The 22,065-nt window shown below is 42.9% G+C and overlaps 1 protein-coding gene across 3 annotated transcripts in view; it reads left to right on the forward strand.

The window, feature by feature from the left end:
• Positions 1 to 22,065, forward strand: part of LOC138521950 (uncharacterized) — an 872,547-nt gene that overhangs the window by 182,745 nt on the left and 667,737 nt on the right. For all 3 annotated transcript variants that reach the window (XR_011283186.1, XR_011283187.1, XR_011283188.1), the window contains exon 2: positions 1,297 to 1,372. The gene's annotated coding sequence lies outside the window, so the exon portion shown is untranslated. The remainder of the gene's footprint in view (positions 1 to 1,296; positions 1,373 to 22,065) is intronic.

The following is a 22,065-nucleotide window of genomic DNA, read 5'->3' on the forward strand; positions in this document are numbered from 1 at the left end:
CCACAGCAGAAGGATGCAATGGTGCAGAACACCTTAAACCTAAGACCGAGAACCAGTCCAGGAAGCCCAAGAAATGGAGGCCATTGGAATGAATTTATTTGAGACTGTAAATGACAGGGAAGTTCTCAAACAGTTCTGAATTGCAGCCGGAAGCATTGGGAATATTGAACTGATGAGGGGAAATTCACAGAAATGTGGATTTGGTCCAAGAGATTTCTTCAGTATTTATAAAAAAAAATGTTCCTGCGATTTGTGTTCAGCCTTTTTCGTGGACTCCACTCGCCCAATTGACACTCCATGTTCCGTTTCATATTTGCTTCCTTGATCATTCTCACAATTTGGGTTTAAGGCTAGGTTTGCAAAAATGAGACAGGCGCTGAGTATGCAAGGCTAGGGATTTTGTGGGGGCCTTGTGCGATCTCCCATATACTGCCTCCGGAGATAGCATTGTGCTGCAGGCAGTAGTACCTGACCACCAGGATTTCCAGTGATCAATCCCCTTGCATCTACTCTGTAACCCTGTTACAAGTGCATGCCTAAAATTCATTCCTCAATTCTCGAATCACAAGAGCAAGTTTTTTTTTTTATTCTGACGCCCTGTGCGATCTCAACACCAAGAGGAAATACATATGTTGGATTTGCATTCTGTTACACCATACCTAGTGTTCCTATTTTCTGGAAGTGTGAATTCAACACTTTCTGCCTCTTTATTATTTTTCCTTGATTTCCCTGCAGGATTTTTTCAAGTGGCCAGAAGGCTGCTAAGACCTGGGCGAGACCCGCTGTTTTGTGGTGGATGATTGGGGTTGTGTCTATACTCCACATTTTGAACATGGTTTTCCCCATCTTCACCTGAGGCAAGATGGGACATTCTGTTACATCCATGGGCCTCCATTCCCATTCTCCCGCTCCCATTAGCTCTAGGGTATGTGTTGGGAGTGTGTATAAAGATGTGTGTTGAATGGCACCCCACTCGGGATGGGTTGTGTTGAAGTTTATAACTGAGCACCATGGTTGAAAGGTTTCATTTCTATCTACATGGATGCACAGTTGCCCTCCCTTCGCATGAACTGCAATCAGCAAAAATCCATGCAAATAGTATTTAATTTGCAGACAGTTAGTGTCCATTCAATAGTCTTGTGAAGCACAGGTAATTTGTTTTGTACAATCAAATGTTGCACCCTTTGTTTTAATGCTGTAGCAATATAGGCTTTTGTGTTAAATGCATACATGGAGCGAGATAGTCTCAACTGGGACACCTTTATCCATAATAGCATGCTGTTTCTCTCTTTTCAGGTTGCTGCGAGTGGACACCGTTGTCCAGGAACATCTACCAAGGTAAAAGGTAATCTGGAGCTGGAATGGAAAGACGGTAAGTGGTACTCCAAGAATGTGTCACTTTTGGGTGTGGCTTTATATACTGTTGCCAACCTAGATGAGATTTTCAGCCTTCTGAGGGAAAGCGGGTGGGTGTATGAGTGATATAGTCCTTCTGCTGCTACAATCTCCATGCCTGTATCAGGCTACCACATTGATACATGTGTGCTATTGTTGGTGGACAGGGGACTCATTAACTCAAATCGTCTATTGATCAGCCCAGAAAAGACCTTTGGTAAAGTAAAGTGGGCATTTTTACAACCTCTTCAAGTGGTTTGTAATGCTTTAAACTTTATGCAACTATATATACAAGCATTACATACCAATTTCCTCATGCTTCAATAGTGATACATAACAAATGTACAGATACTCTTTGTGCTGTGGTCTTGACAGTCCTGCCCTCTCAGCCCTGCTCTTTTTTGCATTTAATATGAATCCCCATGCTAGGATCCTAAATTAATTTTTGCATTTCAATTCTACTAATTTAAAAATGTTGAATCAACCAATTGTCTTACATGCTGATGATTTAATGGTTTGTAACACAGAGCCTGGTGAAGATTACAAAACCATCACAGTGATTAAGGATATAGGGTGATATAAAATGATGATGGTTGTCAATTGTTTTCAATCTGAATTGATATAAAAAGTTACAAAGTGGTGGGGTGATTTACTCCAAACCAGAGGGCAATGTTTAAATTGAATATTGAAGATAAACTAAGTGACACCAGCACATAATAATTTACACCAGTAAATCAAAATATCCATATTTCGAGTGGATTGTGTCCTCCAACATATTCCTCATCTTAGATGTATTCCATCCAGCTTTGCTGCTCTTCGGAAATTTTTTCGGCAGAGGGCGCCGTGCGTCGATGTCGTCGAGTCGATAGTCCCTCGAGGGCCTCCATCGAGGGTGACGTCATTGGGTGTATAAGTAGCACGTGCGGCGCCCGTTGGCCTCAGTTCCGTTTTTCTGCAGTACTTTGCTTCGGACATTAGGCGCGACTCGAGTTCTGTCAGGAAATATAATATTACGCCGACCACAACCCCGAGATCGGGTTTTAAGAAATGCAAGTCGTGTGGCTCAAAAATGTCGATCATGGACCCGCACCGCGAGTGTTTGTGGTGTCTCGGGAAGGCCACGACATGGAGGCCTGTTCGAAATGTCAGGTGATGACGGGAAAGGCCTTGCGAGAAAGGAGAGGAAAGCTACAGGTAGGTCGGAAGGATCGAAAAGCCTCTAGCTTCGAGTCGAGACCCCATGGGGAAAAATCTCCTCGATGCGAAAGGCATAGATCCAGATCTCAAAGCGATTCTCATCGCTTGTCGTCTTCATCGAAAAAGTCGAAGAAACAACGCCATAGATCTCCCTCCACCTCGTCATCAGACGAGTCTCCGAAAATGAAATGCCCCCCAAAACATTTGTCTTCCGAAGAGTGGGAAGCTTTTAGGGTCAGAATGATGGAGGTGTTTGAGAAAGCGAAGCCTCGGTCCGTGCCTTCGGAAGCCGGCCGGGAGCATCATTGCTCCGACACTCGCGCGCCCTCGAGCACGGGTGATCGTAAAAGGAAGGATAGGGAACCTTCCATAACGCCGAGCGAAAAACGCTCGAGTCGACCGCTCGAGGTCACTGACGCCGTCGAGACCTTCCACACCTCGAAGGGGAAACTGTTGAAGGCCACCTTGGCGCCCTCGAAGCAGACCCTATCGACGACCACGATGTCATCGACGCCGTCAAGGCCTTTATTGACGTCGACGCCGAAACCTTTGGCGCCAAAGGCTCCAACCAAGCCAGGGCAGCTAGAAAAGGAGGAGAAAACGGATCAGGAGAGATCCGAAGAGGAGGATGTACCTTTTGGGTTGGAATACGGCACCCAAAATGTCCCAGAATGCTTAATATCAGAAGAAAGCAGGATGAAGGATTTGGTGGAGTCCTTACATAATGCAAGTGGCATTGACACCTCTCCTGAGAATGATTTTGGTAGACCAGATCCAGGAGAGCATGCCAGTCCATCTTATCGTCAGTTAATGACAAAGGTGGTAGACTACTTGGGATGGGCTAAACCAACAGCCCAATTCATCCAGGACGATTTGACAGACATATTGGACCATGGTCCCACTGAAGACCCAGTTTTACCTTTTCATGTAGCCTTACAAAACAGGGTGGCCAAGAATTGATTGGGAAACTCTGGATTCTATTCCTCCGGTGAATAAATCCCTAGCATCAAAATACCGCCCAGCCAGTAGCGACCCCGGCTATCTGTCAAAACATCCAACTCCCGAGAGTTTGGTCATACAGGCAGCCACAGCTTCCAACAAACTTGCGTACCCGTCTATCCCTCCAGACAGGGACGATAAGCGTGTGGATGGTTGGGCACGGAAGGTATTTTCAGCCGGGAGCATGGCATTAAAATCTGCCAACTCCACATGTGCCTTGGCAAAATTTTCGTACACTCTGTGGGAGTGCATCGTAATGGCGGCGTAGCACATACCAGAAGGGGAAGAAAGGGAAGGTTTCCTAGCCATCATTAGAGATGGAAAGGAGGCCATGCAGGAATCCCTTCAATCTGAATTGGACACTGTGGATAGTGTAAGCAGGTCCATGGGCACTAGCACGGTAATGCGCAGGTTTGCGTGGTTACGGAAGTAGGGTTTTGCACCGGACGTACAGAACCGCCTCCTGAACATGCCTTTTGACCGGTCTCACCTTTTTGGCAACAAGGCTGACGAGAGCCTTGTGAGGTTGCAGACCTCAAAAGCAGCAGCCAAATCTTTAGGAGCTGCTATTAGGCAACCTCAGCCTTTTCGTGCACAAGGACAATCATGGAGGGGACGATCCAATCGTTATTATATATCATACGGGAAGACGAGAGGAATGGCCAGTCAAAGTGGCCAAAGAAAAGCAACTCGTGGTGGACGAGGAAAACGTGCTAAGCCAGCTCCAGCTGCAGCCTCTTTGCCATCAGCAGCTGCAACATCCGCCACATACCACTTTGAGGACTTGCACCACAAAACACCTGTAGGAGGCAGGCTGTCGCAGCATCTGCAAGAATGGCGAGCCATTACTTCACATGTTTGGGCTCTAGAAATAATAGCCCAAGGCTATTGCCTTCCTTTTCTAAAACAACTTCAAAACAATCCACCAGGGAGACACCCGTAGAAGCTTTCAAATCCGCTCCTACAGCAGGAAGTTCTAATCCTGCTGGAGAAAGGTGCCATAGAACCAGTACCTGCAGCGGAGAGGAACAAGGGTTGGTACTTCCCGTATTTTTTGATCCCCAAAAGGACAGAGGACTAAGGCTTAAGAAGCTTGAACAAGTTCCTCAGGAAGGACAGAGTTCAAGATGGTTACTCTTTCTCAGATCCTTCAGGCCCTTCATCTCCAGGACTGGTTGGTGTCATTGGACCTCCAGGATGCTTATTTTCATGTGTCGATTCATCTCAAGCACAGAAAATACTTGACGTTCGTTGTTGGCGACTCACACTATCAGTTTGGAGTCCTGCCATTCGGGCGGACCTCCGCCCCGAGGGTCTTCACCAAGTTAATGATAGTGGTGGCAGCGCACCTCAGGAGAGGGGGGATTCATGTCTACCCCTACCTGGACGACTGGCTGATCAGAGGGTGCTCTGCCGAGCAAGCTTTGGATCATCTGAAAGTCACCTGCCACTTCCTCCACAAACTGGGCTTCTCCCTCAATTTAAAGAAGTCTCAAATGACACCTCCCCAACAGCTTCAATACATAGGAGCTGTATTAGACACATCCTTGGGAAAGAGCTCGCCTCCCAAGACGAGGGCTCAAGACATTATTCAGATGATTTCAAAATTCCAAAATGCCCAAAATCTCCAGGCTTACGACTTTCTACGGTTGCTCGGCCTCATGGCAGCCTGCATTTTTCTGGTGCCAGAGGCACGCTTGAGGATGAGATCCCTTCAATGGGCCTTAAAGACTCAGTGGTCCCAGTTCTCGGGTCAAATGACAGATCTTCTTCAGATTCCGAGCAAGGTCAGACAAGACCTTCTATGGTGGACCTGTGCAGAAAACATCTTAAAGGGAGAACCCTTTTGGCAACCATGGCCGGAGAACACAGTAGTGACGGACGCCTCACTCCTGGGGTGGGGAGCACATGCCAACAATTTGATAATAAACGGTCGCTGGTCTCCATCGGAGTCCAAACTACATATCAACCCTTTGGAGCTGAGGGCAATCAGACTAGCGCTGAAGGAGAATGTCCTAATATTGACGGACAACACAGTGGCCATGCACTACCTAAACAAAAGAGGAGGTTTGGGGTCACTACCCCTGCGCAGAGAGGCAATGCAGCTCTGGTATTGGGCAATTGAAGAAGGAGTCTCTTTAACGGCAATTCATCTAGCCGGGGAAGAGAATATGACGGCAGATGCTCTGAGCAGGCAGAGCACGGTGTCCCACGAATGGGAATTGGCTCAGGAAATCATTCAAGAGATCTTCGCCCTTTGGGGAACCCCTCAGATAGACCTATTTGCAACCAGCACCAACCGAAAATGTGAAAGGTATTGCTCAAGGGAATTTCCCCCGAGAGGAGTCCTGTGGGACACGTTTGTGGTGGATTGGAATTTCCCACTATTGTACGCGTTCCCTCCGATTCCCGTCATTCCTCAGGTCATCAAGAGGCTGAGACGCTTCGGGAACCGCATGATCCTAATTGCTCCGGATTGGGTCTGGAGAACGTGGTATCCGGACCTTCTAGATATGTCCATCTGTCCTCCAGTACGTCTTCCTCAGAGAGAGAACCTTCTCTCTCAAATGGAAGCTCAGGTTCTCCACCCAGAGGTCAGAACACTCAACCTTCATGCTTGGTATCTGAAAGGCTGAGATACAGGGATTGGAACCTTCCAGATGATGATATGGAGGTGTTGCTTTCAGCAAGAAGAACAGCAACAAAGTCTCTGTACCGTTGCTGTTGGAAAAAGTTTTGCAACTGGTGCAGGGAAAAGAATGTCGATCCTTTTCTATGTTCTATTCCGGAAGTCCTGTCCTTCCTTCTGACCCTAGCACATAGAGGTCTGAATATCGGAACAATAAAAGGTTACCTTGCGGCGCTTTACATCTTCAAGCGCTCATCGGAAGAATGCTCCTACTTCAAAATTCCTTTGATAACACAATTCATAAAAGGTCTCACTAATGTTTTTCCTCCTCACCCATTTCAAGTACCGATTTGGGATCTAAATTTGGTATTAAAATTCTTAATGTGTGCCCCTTTTGAGCATATGCACACGTGTCCATTAACATTATTAACATGGAAAACTGACATCAGCAAGAAGAGTGAGCGAATTGCAGGCACTATCTTCTGGGCCACCCTATACTGTGTTCCATAAGGACAGAGTTGTGTTGAGGGTTAAACCATCATTTTTATCGAAGGTAATATCTGATTTTGATTTAAATCAGAAAATTGTTTTACCCTCATTCTATCCTCCACCTCATCCTTCTAAGGAGGAAGAAAGACTACACAGACTGGACCCAAAAAGAGCTTTAAGCTTTTACATCTCTAGGCTTTCTAGACTTAGAGTGGACAACCAGTTGTTTATAGGCTACACTGGAAGAAAGCTAGGTCAATCAGTAACAAAACAAACAATTTCGCGCAGGATTGTGCTTTTCATTTCAGAATGCTACAGACTAGCACAAAAAGACCCACCTAAAGGGTTAAGAGCTCATTCCACCAGAGGCATTGCCTCTTCTACTGCCCTTCAAAGAGGTGTCCCTAAAATATCCATTTGCGAAGCAGCAACTTGGTCTTCGCTTCACACCTTCTCAAAATTCTATAACCTGGATGCTTCCCAGTCTAAGGAGCCAACTTTTGGAAAGGCAGTGCTTTACTCTGCCATCTAAAGGCATTTAAAAAAAAAAGCTGACCCCTCCTCCAGAGGAACTATGCAAAATACTGCTTTGAGAGCCTATCTAAGATGAGGAATACGTTGGAGGACACAATCCACTCGAAGAACAAGTTACTTCTTACCTGGTAACTTTTTTTCGATTGGATGTTCCTCCAACGTATTCCTCATCGCCCTCCCAACCTACCCCTCTGTAGATTTTTTTCCGGGTTATTGCCATCTCAAATCTCGCAAGGCTGATACCTGTCACAGTACAAGATCACAAATACAAAAGACGGGAAAAACAGAACTGAGGCCAACAGGTGCTGCGCATGCTACTTATACACCCGATGACGTCACCTTCGACGGAGGCCCTCGAAGGACTATCGACTTGATGACATCGACGCATGGTACCCTCTGCTGAAAAAATTTCCGAAGAGCAGCAAAGCTGGATGGAATACATCTAAGATGAGGAATACATTGGAGGAACATCCAATCGAAAGAAGGTTACCAGGTCAGAAGTAACTTGTTCTTCTAAGGTCTCGTTTTTATTTCAGTCCACACTTACAGTAATCCCAATTATTTATTTTGGAAGGTTTAAATTGGTATTATGGAGATTTATTTGGAATTACAAAAGAAACAATGGATTCTGTTTTAAAAAATTATGCAAGAAAAAAGGGGTTTACCAGATTAAACAAATTATTTTGCTTCCAAAATGAAAATATTTTAAATTGTAATTATGGCACTAATGTAACGCAATATGTTAGTGTTTTGATTATGGGAGATGAACTGGAAGAACCGTTATATAGACTAAATTGTCCCATCTATTTTAAACAAATTACTTTTCAAATTGTTTGTGGGCACTGGCAGTTATTGCAACACATTTTGGAATGGAAATAAAGTAAACATTCATACTTCTCCGTGCAACAATTTTTGTTTGAAAATAGAATTTGCAACCAACTGTAACTGGTTGACAAGTCAAGCTGATTTTTCAAAAATACCTTTATTAGCATTGACAGTATCAGGAAAAAACCTGGACATCTCATTTTCAATACAGACTGATTTGAAGATGTTTTGGTAAGATCGGAGATTGCCCGGGAAAATGAGTACTTAATTGAAACATTCATGAATGATTTAATGATTAGATGCAATTAAGTCTCAAAGAGTGCAAGTGAAACATTTGTTTCTTTAATTATTATTAAATGTTTATTGGTTAGGCTTTGTCATGGTCATGAAGTCAGGGGCACAGGCATGCAGGGGTTGCATGCCCAGGAGACCTGGATGGACACTGTCCTGGCACCTTTGGCACCAGGCTCATCAACAAATGTAAACAAGAACATCCATTTAACACCAAAAAGCTTTTATTATGGACATTGCACTTCAGATACATTAACCTTGAACATTCCATCCATTAAGCAGGATGCATTAACCTTGAACATTCCATCCATTAAGCAGCCCCAAGTGTATTCTTGGGTGTGGCTGCTAATGGATTGCCTTTGCACGTGCTCACTCTCTAGGAGTGGCAGGATGTGGCTGGTAAGCCAGCCCTAATGGACGTGCCCACGATCTCAGCTATGTAATCTGCCCCGATCCTCAAGACAGACGCTTCGGGTTATTCTGCACTTGCAAGCAGCGTAATGCTCACCGTCGCCTGAGGTCAAACTTACCTTTGAAGATCTTGCTTCCTGGACATCCTGCTTCCTGCCAGCATACTTACCAACTGGGGGAAGCTGTTCTTACATGTACATCTCTTCGGTGAACCAAGTATTCAGTTTTGACACTTTTCGGAACGCCGAAATCTTCATCTTGGCAACGCAGCACTACACTACGTCGTCGACAGCAGCGCCTGCAAGGAAAAACAGAAGACAAGGTTAGACATCGAAAAAACAGTCAGTTTAAGGTTGCGCTTCGCCATACTTTGCGCTTTTCCTTAAACCATCACTTACCTGCAGTCGAACATTGCGGGAGCATCCATCTTCCATCCGGCCGCATCTCGCATCTCACAGCTGCATTGAGGCCGCATTTTCATCTAAGGGAAGAAAACAGAAGAGAGACATTATTGCAGGCATAAATTGGAGCAACATATAAAGACATTAAACAGAACGAACAGCATCACAAGAGCTCAAGAAAGACTTACCAATCATAAGGAGAAGCATAGTCGCAGCTGCACTGGACTAATCCTCATCAGGGATCAGTGAAGGAACTAGATCCCTTTCAACGCGCCCCTGCCAGAAGTAGCAGAATGGAGAGCTTTTCTTCCATAATTCACAGGTGAGCTTTATGTGCCGGCGTATACTCACAGAAACGTACTTTGGGGTGAAGGGTTTGAGAGGTACAACAATCACAGATTGGCGCTCTCACACACTGTTATCTCCACGCAGGAGCAGTAGCACCACATACCACCGCTCACAGCTTTTCTACTGAGGGAGAGGCCTGAAGGGGCTGATTCAAGTTCAGGGAGGGCTACAACCGTGCCCCAACGCCTCCGCAGAGACCAGGTGAGCGTAACAGGCTTACATGATAAGAGATTTAACCATTTACATTAAAACACATCAAATATCTTCACAACGCATTAAATATCTTCACAACGCGACACACATCCCTGAAGGGCAGTCCATTAAAACAATGTTGCAAAGCTTGTGACATTTATGTTTTTGTTCATTCATTCATTCATTCATTGAACTTTGCAATTCATTACAATCTTAAAATCATTCTGAAACGTTGTGTACCAATATCGAGCTGATGAGTCATGGCTTTAATCTTTAAAACCCCATCAGGGTGTCAACTCTACTATTTATTTGCTTTTGTCATAAACAGTACCTACCCAGCCCGTTGGTCAGTCATCTTTTTTAAACATTTGCAGTACTGCTTCAATGAATTGCAATATGGCCAATTTAGCTTGAAAGACTCCCCCATGAGCATCCATTGCCACCACATTAAATCTAGAGTTATCGTTGAGTAAGCCTTTTTGGGATTGTAAGACATTATCTCACAGGGTAGAAAGGGCAGGACATGAAGTTACTAGATGGAAAAGAGTTTCAACCACTCTTGGGGATTTACAGAATCTGCAATGTGAGGAGTCCACAGATATTAGTTTTCTGCTTAGCTCAACCTCTCTGGTCATTAAAATGTTCGGTCGCACTCTAAGTAATAAATTCCTATAGTGAGGCGAGGGAAATTTTAGGAGATAGCGTGGCGGCTGGTATAATCCTTTTCTTCCCGTTTCCAGGCATGGTCTTAAAATGCCGAGATTTCTTTGCCTGATGGTTTACACCCAGTCTTGTTCTTGAAGTTTCTTTTTAATTTTCATTGGGTTTAGGATCAGTTCCTCTTTATCCAAGTCAGTATCAATAAGAATTGCCTCCATTTTTGTCCACCATTTTAATAAAGTTTCATCTTTGGATGTGCAAATTGAATTTTGAAAAGGTGCTCCTTTTTCCGCTATTCTACATTTCCTGTAGAGTACCATCGACTTCCAAAGGGCTATTGATGCTAACGACTGTAATCTCAGTTCATGCCAGATGGTGGCAATTGCTTGTGAGTTAGGAAGCTTCAAGATTTTCCTCCAAAATAATCCCTCTAATAGAGCCCAAACTTTCCATGACATGTTTAAAATGCCTTCTGAGTCATATGTGAGAATCACAGTAACCTTTTGTCGGTAGAATGACAGAAGCGGGGCTAAGGAAAATTTGCAATATTTACTAACAATTTTCATTCCTTGGGCCGTGAGCTGTTTGGGTTTAGTGCGGAGGGAGAGATAGCGTGCCCTATCATCAAAATTTCGATTGATGACCACTCCTAGATACCCTATAGACGGTCCTACTTCAAACCGCTCATTCTGCACCCACCAAGAAGGTTCTTTTTTTAATCTCTTTTTGGCGGATTCTATGCTCAAGATTTTTGATTTTTGGACATTGGCTTTCAGATCATTATTGTTTAGGAAGTTATTGAATTTGTTGATTCTCCTTTGCAGGCCAATTTGTGTACGGTCCATGAAGACTAAATCATCTGCATATAAGACCCAGGAAATGGCAGTGCCATTGATGCTAGGTGGAAAAGCTCTCACTTCATCCTGCCATTCACATAGGTCAGTGATATATAAATTAAATAGCAGTGATGCCAAGGTGCCATGCCTGCTTTAGTCCTCATTGGGTCATGATTTTCTCAGAGAGGGTGCCAGTAGCATCGAGTCTTATTCGCACTGATGTTTCGGAATAAAGTGAGGTGATCGCCTCTAATAGATCAGCGGGACAGTTCCAATTTCTTAGCTTCGCCCAAATTTTTGTCCTGTTGACAAAGTTGAAGATAAGTCCATGAATGCCATATGAACACAAGACCCCGACTTCAGTGCTTTTTGTTTGAAGATCCCAATTATGAAGAGATTCAAGCAGGTGCCCACACCTCGCATGAAGCCCGTCTGACGGGGATCCAACCTTCCCGTCAACATGGCCCATTTGGTCATTTCTCGTAGCAAAACTGAGGCAAAAAGATTCCCCATAGAGTCCAAGAGTGCGATCGGGCGATAGTTCTGAGGGTCAGCTCGATCGCCTTTTTTGTGAATGTGGACAATTAGCGCCTCTCGCCACGACGATGGCACATGATTGGTGTGGAGAATTTGTTCAAAGACTAGGATTATCATCCGACTCCACGCTTCAGGATTGTCTTTGAGGAGTTGATTGGATATGCCATCGGGTCCTGCGGCTCGAGAGGAGCTTGACCCTTTTATCGTCACTTCTAAGTCAACACAATTGATCTCAATTGCCCACTTGTGAATATCAACTTGCTCCAGCTCTCTCACTGGGCTGTCAAGATTTCCAAAAACACTCGAACCAGGATGATTTGCTTACTTGATTAATCATCGAATCAACACTGAAAGATCCTCCATTATTTAAAAGCACCCAATATTCCTTTGTATTCTTGTTTCAGACTGCTTTTAGCATTCATTTGGCATCGATCTGAAGATTTTGGCTTTTGATTGCTCTAGCCAATGGTTTTTTATTTGATGACAGTTGTAAGACCACAAAAACCCTCTGTGCTTGCTCTGTGGCGTTATGGGTGATGTATGTACAATTCAGAATGTTGAAACCATTTCTGTCTGAATGAAGATTCTGAAGAGAAAACACACACCAGATCTTCAATATATTCTTTTGTCAAGTTCTAAGCGCATTCTTTTGTTCTAAGCGGTCTTGATTTAACACATTTAAAGTGTTTTGGACCTTCACGTTCATTATCATAGCATAACTTATAGTAACGTGCTTTGTTTACTAGTATTTCTTCTCTGCTCAGTCTGTGAATACCACGTTGTCACAACCACAAGGTGAGTCAATGTCATGCTGAGAACCTGGTGTCTGCAGAAGCTGCTGAACCCCCGACAATCCACCCAAAATGTGGCACTCTGAGCTGACATAAATATAACTGCTCAGTTTACCTCACTTTCAGGGGAAAGGGGGAAGGGACAAAGAAACAAACACCAGGCTGGAAGCTATCAACTCGCTGGTTCTTCACCTGTAGTTAAAACATAAACATGCAATATACCTCATTACTCATGCGTTACTATACTAACCTTAAACTCTAAATCCTTAACCAAAATAGTTTAAAAACCATACCTGGTTCTTCTCTTCAGAATGCCCAGAGAAGTGAAAAGCAGACAAGACTTCCTTACTTGTGGACCAGAATCTTATAGATAATTCAGCCTTCTCAGTAGGTCCATGAATGTAATTTAACTTTGTAGTTAGTCTGCTCAAATCTAAGATTCTTGAACAAGGTCTTCAAGTAAGATTTATGAAGTTCTTTTAAGTTCTTGTATTTGTTTTTAATATTTTCTTTGTAGAGAGTCTTTTTCTCAGGAACAAATTTAACTTGCGATGGAATCTTCACGTGGAAAGCCAGAAACCGCGGGAAGAAAAAATCATGCGCTTTTTCTCCAAATCGCGGGAAATACGCACACGCGTTAACAATCAAGTTCGCGGGAAAAAACGCACTCGCGCTAAAGTCCAAGACGCGATAAAAATTACACGCGCTTTCCTCCAAGTCGCGGGAAATACGCACACGCGCTGACGATTCAATTCGCGGGTAAAACGCACTCGCGCTAAAGTTCAAGACGCAAAATAATACGTACACACGCAAAATACACAAGCGCTTATTTTATCACGCAGAAAAAACCCTTGCGTAAATGAACAGTAAACGCGAGTCCAAAGTACACGCTCGCGCTTCACTCTCACGCGCAGAGACACGCGTGGGCGAAAAGTAACGGACAAAAACTCACGCGCTAGTTTGATTTGACACGTAGCGATAAAAACAAACGTACGCGCTTCAATCTTTTTAGATACAGATTTGATTTCAATCCCTTAGATAAATATAACCTTTTTACAAAGTTCAACAAAACTGGAAAGTCACTTATCTTGTGAATAAGACTTGAAAACTTCTTTTCTCAGAAAAAATGGAAGTTTCTGACTCCTGTCCTGTGTCTCCACCAAACTCCAAACACGACTCCTGTTATATTTTCAGATCTTCCGCTCAACCGCTAGAAACTTGTCACCCTTGACAAAGTTAAGCAGGAGCAACAAGGCACACGACCTCTCAGCTGGGCAAGGACGATGAAAGGCAGTTTAGAATGTTCATTGTTCTCCCTAAAAACAATCTCCAGCCAATCAGAATTTAGACTGAGAACCTCCATCTTGGCTTGGGGCAATCTCCATAGACTGCAATGAAGGTTAAGGGCAAAATTGGCTGTTTTAAAAATACAACCCATAATAACTTCCTAAAACCTTTCTATACTAAATATGTGTCTCCCCTGACCCAATGTAAATGAGTATATGATACTGTATGTAAAGAATATGTCACTTCAACCTGACAGTACCTGACAGTACCCCCCCTCCTAACGCCCAGTCCCTGGGCCACTCTTCAATGGAAATTTTTTATGGAATCTTTCTACCAAACGAGGAGCATGCACATCACTAGCTTTCTCCCAAGTGCGCTCTTCAGGACCAAAGCCCTCCCAATCAATGAGATACTGTAGCTTTCCTCTTACTCTTCTAGAGTCCAGAATTCTCTTAACCAGAAATTCTTCGGAAGCATCTTCCTCAATCACAACTGCCGAAGGATTAGGTGTTAATCTAGTTCCTTTAACCACAGGTTTTAATAAACTAACATGGAAAGTTGGATGAGTTTTCATATGACTGGGTAATTTAAGACAAACAGCCACTGGATTAATCACCTTTTCAACAACAAACGCTCCTACGAAACGAGGACAAAACTTATTTCTTCCTTTAATTCTCAAAAACTTGGTTGATAACCACACCAAATCTCCCTCACTATATTGAGGACTAATCTTCCTTTTACGGTCAGCAAACCCTTTATATTTTTGTTTACTCTCCACCAACACCCCTTTTGCCTTTTCCAAATTTCTTTTCATAACTTCTAGTCTCCTTTCGACTTCTGGGTTTCCTGAATCATTATTAATCTCAATACTAAGAAAACGAGGATGAAAACCTCGTCCGAAATAAAACAGAGACATAGAGGTGGCATCCTTACTACAGTTGTTATATGCGAATTCTGCAACCCACAACAAATCTACCCACTCTTCACCTCTCTGCAGATAACACCTCAAATATTTTTCCAACTCCTGATTTATCCTTTCTACCTGCCCATTGGTTTCTGGATGGTAACCTGATGATAAACATACCTCCACTCCCAATCTCTTACAAAAAGCTCTCCAAAACTTAGAAATAAATTGAGAACCTCTATCTGAGATGACCTGACTGGGAATTCCATGTAATCTTACCACTTCTTGCAAGAAACTATGAGCTAAACTATCAGCGGTAACCTCTCCCTTCATTGGAATGAAATGTGCTTCTTTGGTGAGTAAATCAACTACAACCAATACCGAAGTACAACCTTTATCTTGTGGAAGATCTGTGATGAAATCTAAAGACACTGAGTACCAAGGCCGCGGTGGAACTGATAACGGCTCCAATAACCCAGAAGGCTTTCCGATGAGATTCTTAGACCTAGCACAAATTTCACAGGTCTTAACAAAATTAAGGGTATCTTGTCGAATTCGTTCCCACCAAAAATGTCTTCTGATCAACTCAAGAGTCTTCCGATACCCTGGATGTCCTGCCAAGACTGATTCGTGACACTCCTTCAACATTTATTCTCTAAGTTCAATTGATGGTAAATAGAGTCTGTCATCTAAATAAGGTAAACCATCTTTAATTTTGCGAGCTGGATCCAAACGAACCCAATCTTCAAGTTGTGTCTCAGAAATGGATTCCCTTACTTTCTTGAAGATTTCGTTCTCCTTTTCAAAACGTTCTGGAGCGATCAATGGAAGAGGCTCACAAACCGACTTAACCTCACTTTCTGGAAACTGCCGTGACAGAGCATCTGCCTTTTTATTTTGATTACCTGGCTTAAAAGTAACTATAAAGTCATAATCCGCAAAAAATAATGACCACCTAAGTTGTCGAGGTGTCAGAGTTTTTGCTGTCTTCAAAAAGAGTACATTTCGTCAGTGTGACGTGCTCCTTTTAAGAAATGTCGCCATTCTTCAAATGCTGCTTTGATAGCAAGAAGCTCTCGGTCTGAAATGGTGTAATTTTCCTAGGCAGGTGAAAATCTCTTAGAAAAGTAAGCCACTGGATGCAATTGTCCTGTAACATTATGCCTCTGAGACAACACTGCTCCCATTGCCACATTGGAAGCATCAGCCTCTACAAAAAATGGTTTGGAAGTATCAGGATGAATCAAAATAGGAGAGGTAATGAATTTCTCCTTCAAAATATGAAAAGCCTCATCAGCCTTAGCTTCCCAAACAAATGGAACTCCTTTTCTTAAAAGTCGAGTAATTGGAGCTACTAAACTGGAGAAGCCTTCAATGAATCTTTGGTAAAAATTGGCAAATCCCAAAAAGCTCTGGATCTCCTTCACCTTAGTTGGAGTAGGCCAATCACGAACGGCTTCCACCTTTTTTGGATTCATTTCCAGACCACAAGGAGTAATCACAAATCCTAAAAATTCTACCGAATCCGTATGGAACTGACTCTTCTCCAATTTAGCGAAAAGATTATTCTCTCTCAATTTCCTCAAGACCTGTCGAACGTGAATTTTGTGTTTCTCCAAATTCTGTGAAAAAATCAAAATGTCGTCAATATAGACGATAACAAAAACATCAAGAAATTCCCGAAGAACCTCATCGATAAAAAATGGAAAAGCCGCTGGGGCATTGCAAAGACCGAAAGGCATCACTTGGTACTCGTACAGGCCAAATCTGGTTTTAAATGCCGTCTTCCACTCATCCCCCTCTTGAACCCTTACAAGATGATAAGCTCCACGTAAATCCAACTTAGAAAATATGGTTGCACCTTGGATTTGATTTAACATTTCTGAAATGAGAGGGAGAGGATACCGATTTTTCACTGTCATTCTATTTACTGCCCTGTAATCTATACAAGTTCTGAGAGAACCATCAGCTTTAGGCACAAAGAACAATGGTGAGGCTGCCGGCGATTGAGAGTGCCGAATAAATCCCTTAGCCAAATTTTCCTTTAAATATTCTTTCAAATAATCATTCTCTTTTTCAGTTAAGGCATAAACCCTACTGCTTGGTAAAATAGCTCCAGGCTCCAACTCTATCTTGCAGTCAAAAGGCCTATGAGGAGGCAACTCTCCAGCTTCCTTTTCATCAAAAACATCCCGAAAATCCTGATAACAAGTTGGAAGTTCACCCACAACTGCTCCAATGTCAAAACCTATTGCCCCTCTTTCTGCAAGCGAGAATGAAACGGAATTCACAACTTTTTCTTTCTCTTCAAAAGATTTTCCTGAAAGACAATGTTCCTGACAAAAGGTTGATTCTAAGGATACAATTCTTGCACTCCAATTCTGGGATTGTGAAGTGTAAGCCAGGGCATACCCAAAATAATTTTCAAGATTGTAGCATCAATTAACTCAAAAGAGATATTTTCTTTATGACCTCCAGTCATCTCCATCTCAAGTAACTCTGTATTATGAGTGATTGGACCTGAAGAAAGAGATGTCCCATCAACTGCTCTGACCTGCTCCATTTCTTTCTTAGCAACTATAGGAACACCTAGAGTTTTAGCCAATCCTCTATCCATAAAATTACCCGTAGCTCCTGAATCAATAATAATTGCCCAGAACCTAAAAATACCTTTTCAAACATCAAGGATACGTTCACCGTTATGTGAGGAACCGCTGTCTGTATTGTGTTTGCCACTTGTTGTACTCTGCCTGAGGATTTGGAGATCTTCTTGGGGGTAAAAGGACAGGTTTCAAGAAAATGACCACTCCTACCACAGTATAAGCACAAATTATTCTCCCTTCTTCTTGCCTTCTCTTCCTTGGACAACGGACCTCTCACCCGGCTCTGCTGGTCAATTATCTTTGACTTCACTTCTCTGTTCACCACCTCAACTTTAGGCCTCTCCATTCTTCCCGGAAACCTAACCTCTCCCTGAGTACGTCTACGCTCAGAACGTCTTTCTGTTAAACGAAAATCCAACTGTACCACCAAATCAATTAAGGCATCTAAAGTATTTGGTCGCTCCAAAACTCCAGCCAGAGCATCTTTTAACTCATCCTTTAAGCCCCTAAAAAATAAGGAAGCCCTCTTCTCCTCTGGCCATTTACTTTCTAAAATTAAAGTTCTAAATTGAGTGATATAAGAAATCAACTCCTTTCCTCCCTGGCGCAGTTCCAGTAATTCTCCATCAACCTCTAAAGATAACTGTCTCTTATCAAACATTTTCTTAAATTCTGTCTGGAAAAGGGAATAATTATTCAAAGCCAAATTCTTTTGACTAACCAAAAGACTTCCCCATGCAGAAGCTTCTCCAGATAAATATGATAAAATGAATGTTACCTTTGAAGCATCTGTGGAAAACAACTCTGGACGACTTAGAAAATGCAATTCACACTGAGTCTGAAAGATTTGAAACTTTCTAGAATCTCCTAAGAAACGTTCTGGAGCTGCCAAAGGAACAGGCATAACTAAAGTTCCTAAACCTCTCTCTGCCCCCCTGGGAAGCCTAGGTTCTTGGTCCTCTCCTACTCTTACCAACTCAGGTGGGTTTCCTCACCTTCCGAAACTTCACCTTCTCTTTCTTGTATTTGGGTTACCTTTAAATTTAACTCATCCATTCTTTGACAAAGACTTGAATACTCCTGATGAGCCACCCGTAACTCTTCTCTCATTTCCCTAACCATTACTCCCAATGCCCCCATGGTTGTCTCGTCGGGGTTCATAACAGCTCAGGCAGACACTTTTTTTTATTGGCCTTTCATACTGTCATGCTGAGAACCTGGTGTCTGCAGAAGCTGCTGAACCCCCGACAATCCACCCAAAATGTGGCACTCTGAGCTGACATAAATATAACTGCTCAGTTTACCTCACTTTCAGGGGAAAGGGGGAAGGGACAAAGAAACAAACACCAGGCTGGAAGCTATCAACTCGCTGGTTCTTCACCTGTAGTTAAAACATAAACATGCTATATTCCTCATTACTCATGGGTTACTATACTAACCTTAAACTCTAAATCCTTAACCAAAATAGTTGAAGAACCATACCTGGTTCTTCTCTTTAGAATGCCCAGAGAAGTGAAAAGCAGACAAGACTTCCTTACTTGTGGACCAGAATCTTATAGATAATTCAGCCTTCTCAGTAGGTCCATGAATGTAATTTAACTTTGTAGTTAGTCTGCTCAAATCTAAGATTCTTGAACAAGGTCTTCAAGTAAGATTTATGAAGTTCTTTTAAGTTCTTGTATTTGTTTTTAATATTTTCTTTGTAGAGAGTCTTTTTCTCAGGAACGAATTTAACTTGCGATGGAATCTTCACGTGGAAAGCCAGAAACCGCGGGAAGAAAAAATCACGTGCTTTTCCTCCAAATCGCGGGAAATACGCACACGCGTTAACAATCAAGTTCGCGGGAAAAAACGCACTTGCGCTAAAGTCCAAGACGCGAAAAAAATTACACGTGCTTTCCTCCAAGTCGCGGGATATACGCACACGCGCTGACGATTCAATTCACGGGTAAAACGCACTCGCGCTAAGGTTCAAGACGCGATAGAAATTACACGCGCTTTCCTCCAAGTCGCGGGAAATACGCACACGCGCTGACGATTCAATTCGCGGGTAAAACGCTCTCGCGCTAAAGTCCAAGACACGAAATAATACGTACACGCGCAAAATACACACGCGCTTATTTTATCACGCAGAAAAAACCCTTGCGTAAACGAACAGTAAACGCGAGTCCAAAGTACACGCTCGTGCTTCACTCTCACGCGGGCGAAAAGTAACGGACAAAAACTCACGCGCTAGTTTGATTTGACACGTAGCGATAAAAACAAACGTACGCGCTTCAATCTTTTTAGATACAGATTTGATTTCAATCCCTTAGATAAATATAACCTTTTTACAAAGTTCAACAAAACTGGAAAGTCACTTATCTTGTGAATAAGACTTGAAAACTTCTTTTCTCAGAAAAAATTGAAGTTTCTGACTCCTGTCCTGTGTCTCCACCAAACTCCAAACACGACTCCTGTTATATTTTCAGATCTTCCGCTCAACCGCTAGAAACTTGTCACCCTTGACAAAGTTAAGCAGGAGCAACAAGGCACACAACCTCTCAGCTGGGCAAGGACGATGAAAGACAGTTTAGAATGTTCATTGTCCTCCCTATAAACAATCTCCAGCCAATCAGAATTTAAATTGAGAACCTCCATCTTGGCTTGGGGCAATCTCCATAGACTGCAATGAAGGTTAAGGGCAAAATTGGCTGTTTTAAAAATATAACCCATAATAACTTCCTAAAACCTTTCTATACTAAATATGTGTCTCCCCTGACCCAATGTAAATGAGTATATGATACTGTATGTAAAGAATATGTCACTCCAACCTGACAGTACCTGACAGTCAAGAAGAGTAGAACAGTGCAGACATTCAAGGGTGGGACTCCATGAATGCAAGTTGCATCTCCTCAGTTTTGTAAAGCTTAAGGAATTTCACCATACAATATTTTGAATTCAATTATTTATTTTGTATAAGAGTCCAAACGCAACACTGGCACAAGTTGGGATATTTAATCTTCCAACATATAGTTTGAGAAAAGAAAAAACTCTACCCACATCATGCGAGGCAATATTGTTCCACTGCGTTTTCTACATCACCCAGGTAATCCTACGATTCCATGGCGACAAATGTTCAATCTCTTTCGAAAGTACATTGAAATGTTTAATGGAGTCAAGTTTAAACCAACTAGAAAGAAGGCCATGCTGCTGAATAACATAGACGTCGAAGGGACCAGAATATTTTTAAGTCTAGTGGGTCCAGCATGCTGGCCACACCACGAGAAGAATATGATTACTTCTGTCAGGCTGAGAGGTCCTGTGTCCGCGGAAGCTGCTGAACCCCCGACAATCCCCTTGAAGTGTAATTCTCAGAACCAGAAATACAACTCAGCTCTGTTAACTACACCCCTAAGGGAAAGGGGGAAGTGGATAACATAAAAACACCAGGCTGACTGCGTCAAGACTAACAGAAACTGAACCTGGTTCTTCTCCTAAAACTTCTTAGAGAAGTTTGCAGAAGTAGCTGAAAATCTTTCTTACTTGAGTCTCTTGAAATTTACAGCAACTTCTTATTTATGGCAAACCTGAGAAGTCTTGCTCTTTGCCTTTTCAAAGTTGACAAATTGTTCCAGTAAGATTGTCTTTAGTAAATGTCTTTGTTTTATCCTTTTCTTAAGTTCCAAACTATTTACAATACGATTGAGTACGTAGATTTTTGAAGAAACGTGCGCAAAGATGCACACGAGCTGATGAACAAACGCGCTAAAATCACACACGCTGAAGAGTCCATGTGTTGAGGCGCACTGCGCTGAAGAATACCCGCGCTAAAATCACACGCGCTGAAAAATCCACGTGTTGAAGGGCACCCGCGCAGAAGAACACACACGCTAAAATCCCACATGCTGAAGAGTCCACGCACTGCAGAGTTCACGCGCTAAAACACACGCACTTGAAAACACGCACAGCAGAGTACACGTGCAGAAGGATTCTCACACTAGGAAACACATGCGCTGGTAAACACACGCGCAGTAGAGTTCTCGCGCGGACAAGTTCTCGCGCCGAGGAATTCTCGCGATAGGAATCTCACGCGCATAACACACTCGTGCTTTTTATGTTCACGCGCAGACGAATCATTGCGCTAAGAAACACACGTGCTGGTTACACACGAGCAGTAGAGTTCTCGCGCAGACAAGTTCTCGCGCCGAGGAATTCTCATGATAGAAAGCTCACGCGCATAACACACGTTAAACCTCGCGCTTACTTTCAAACGAACACCAAAGTTCACACACTTAACAATTCAAAGTTAAAGGCTCCAAAAAAACATTTTACGAATTCTCTCTCAAACGACTTCAAGATGAAGGCAAAGCAGTAGAATTAAAATCTCAAAAGATAGTCACTTATCTCCAAAATGATTTCTAAATATCTTCAGGGTTTCCTGTCTTCAGATCACTTTCCTGGTAAACAAAGATCTTCTCCTGACACCCTCTAGAGAGTAGCCGCTCAACTGGTAGTGCCTGAAGGATAAAATCCACCAGGCCCAAGACTAAAGCAGGAGCAGCCACTACACACGTCCTCTCAGCTGGGTGTTAGATGATGAAAGGCAAAGAGTGACAGTTTAGAATGTTCATTGTTGTTCTGCAGGGTTCTCTAGCCAATCAGAGCAGTCACTGAGAAACTCCATCTTGCCTTGGGTCAGAATCAGGATTCTGTATTAAGAATAAGAAGTTAAGGCCAAACCAACTACAATAGAA

Source organism: Ambystoma mexicanum, chromosome 13 (genome assembly GCF_040938575.1).
Source record: "Ambystoma mexicanum isolate Mex_15411 chromosome 13, UKY_AmexF1_1, whole genome shotgun sequence".
NCBI classification, from domain to species: Eukaryota; Metazoa; Chordata; class Amphibia; order Caudata; family Ambystomatidae; genus Ambystoma; species Ambystoma mexicanum.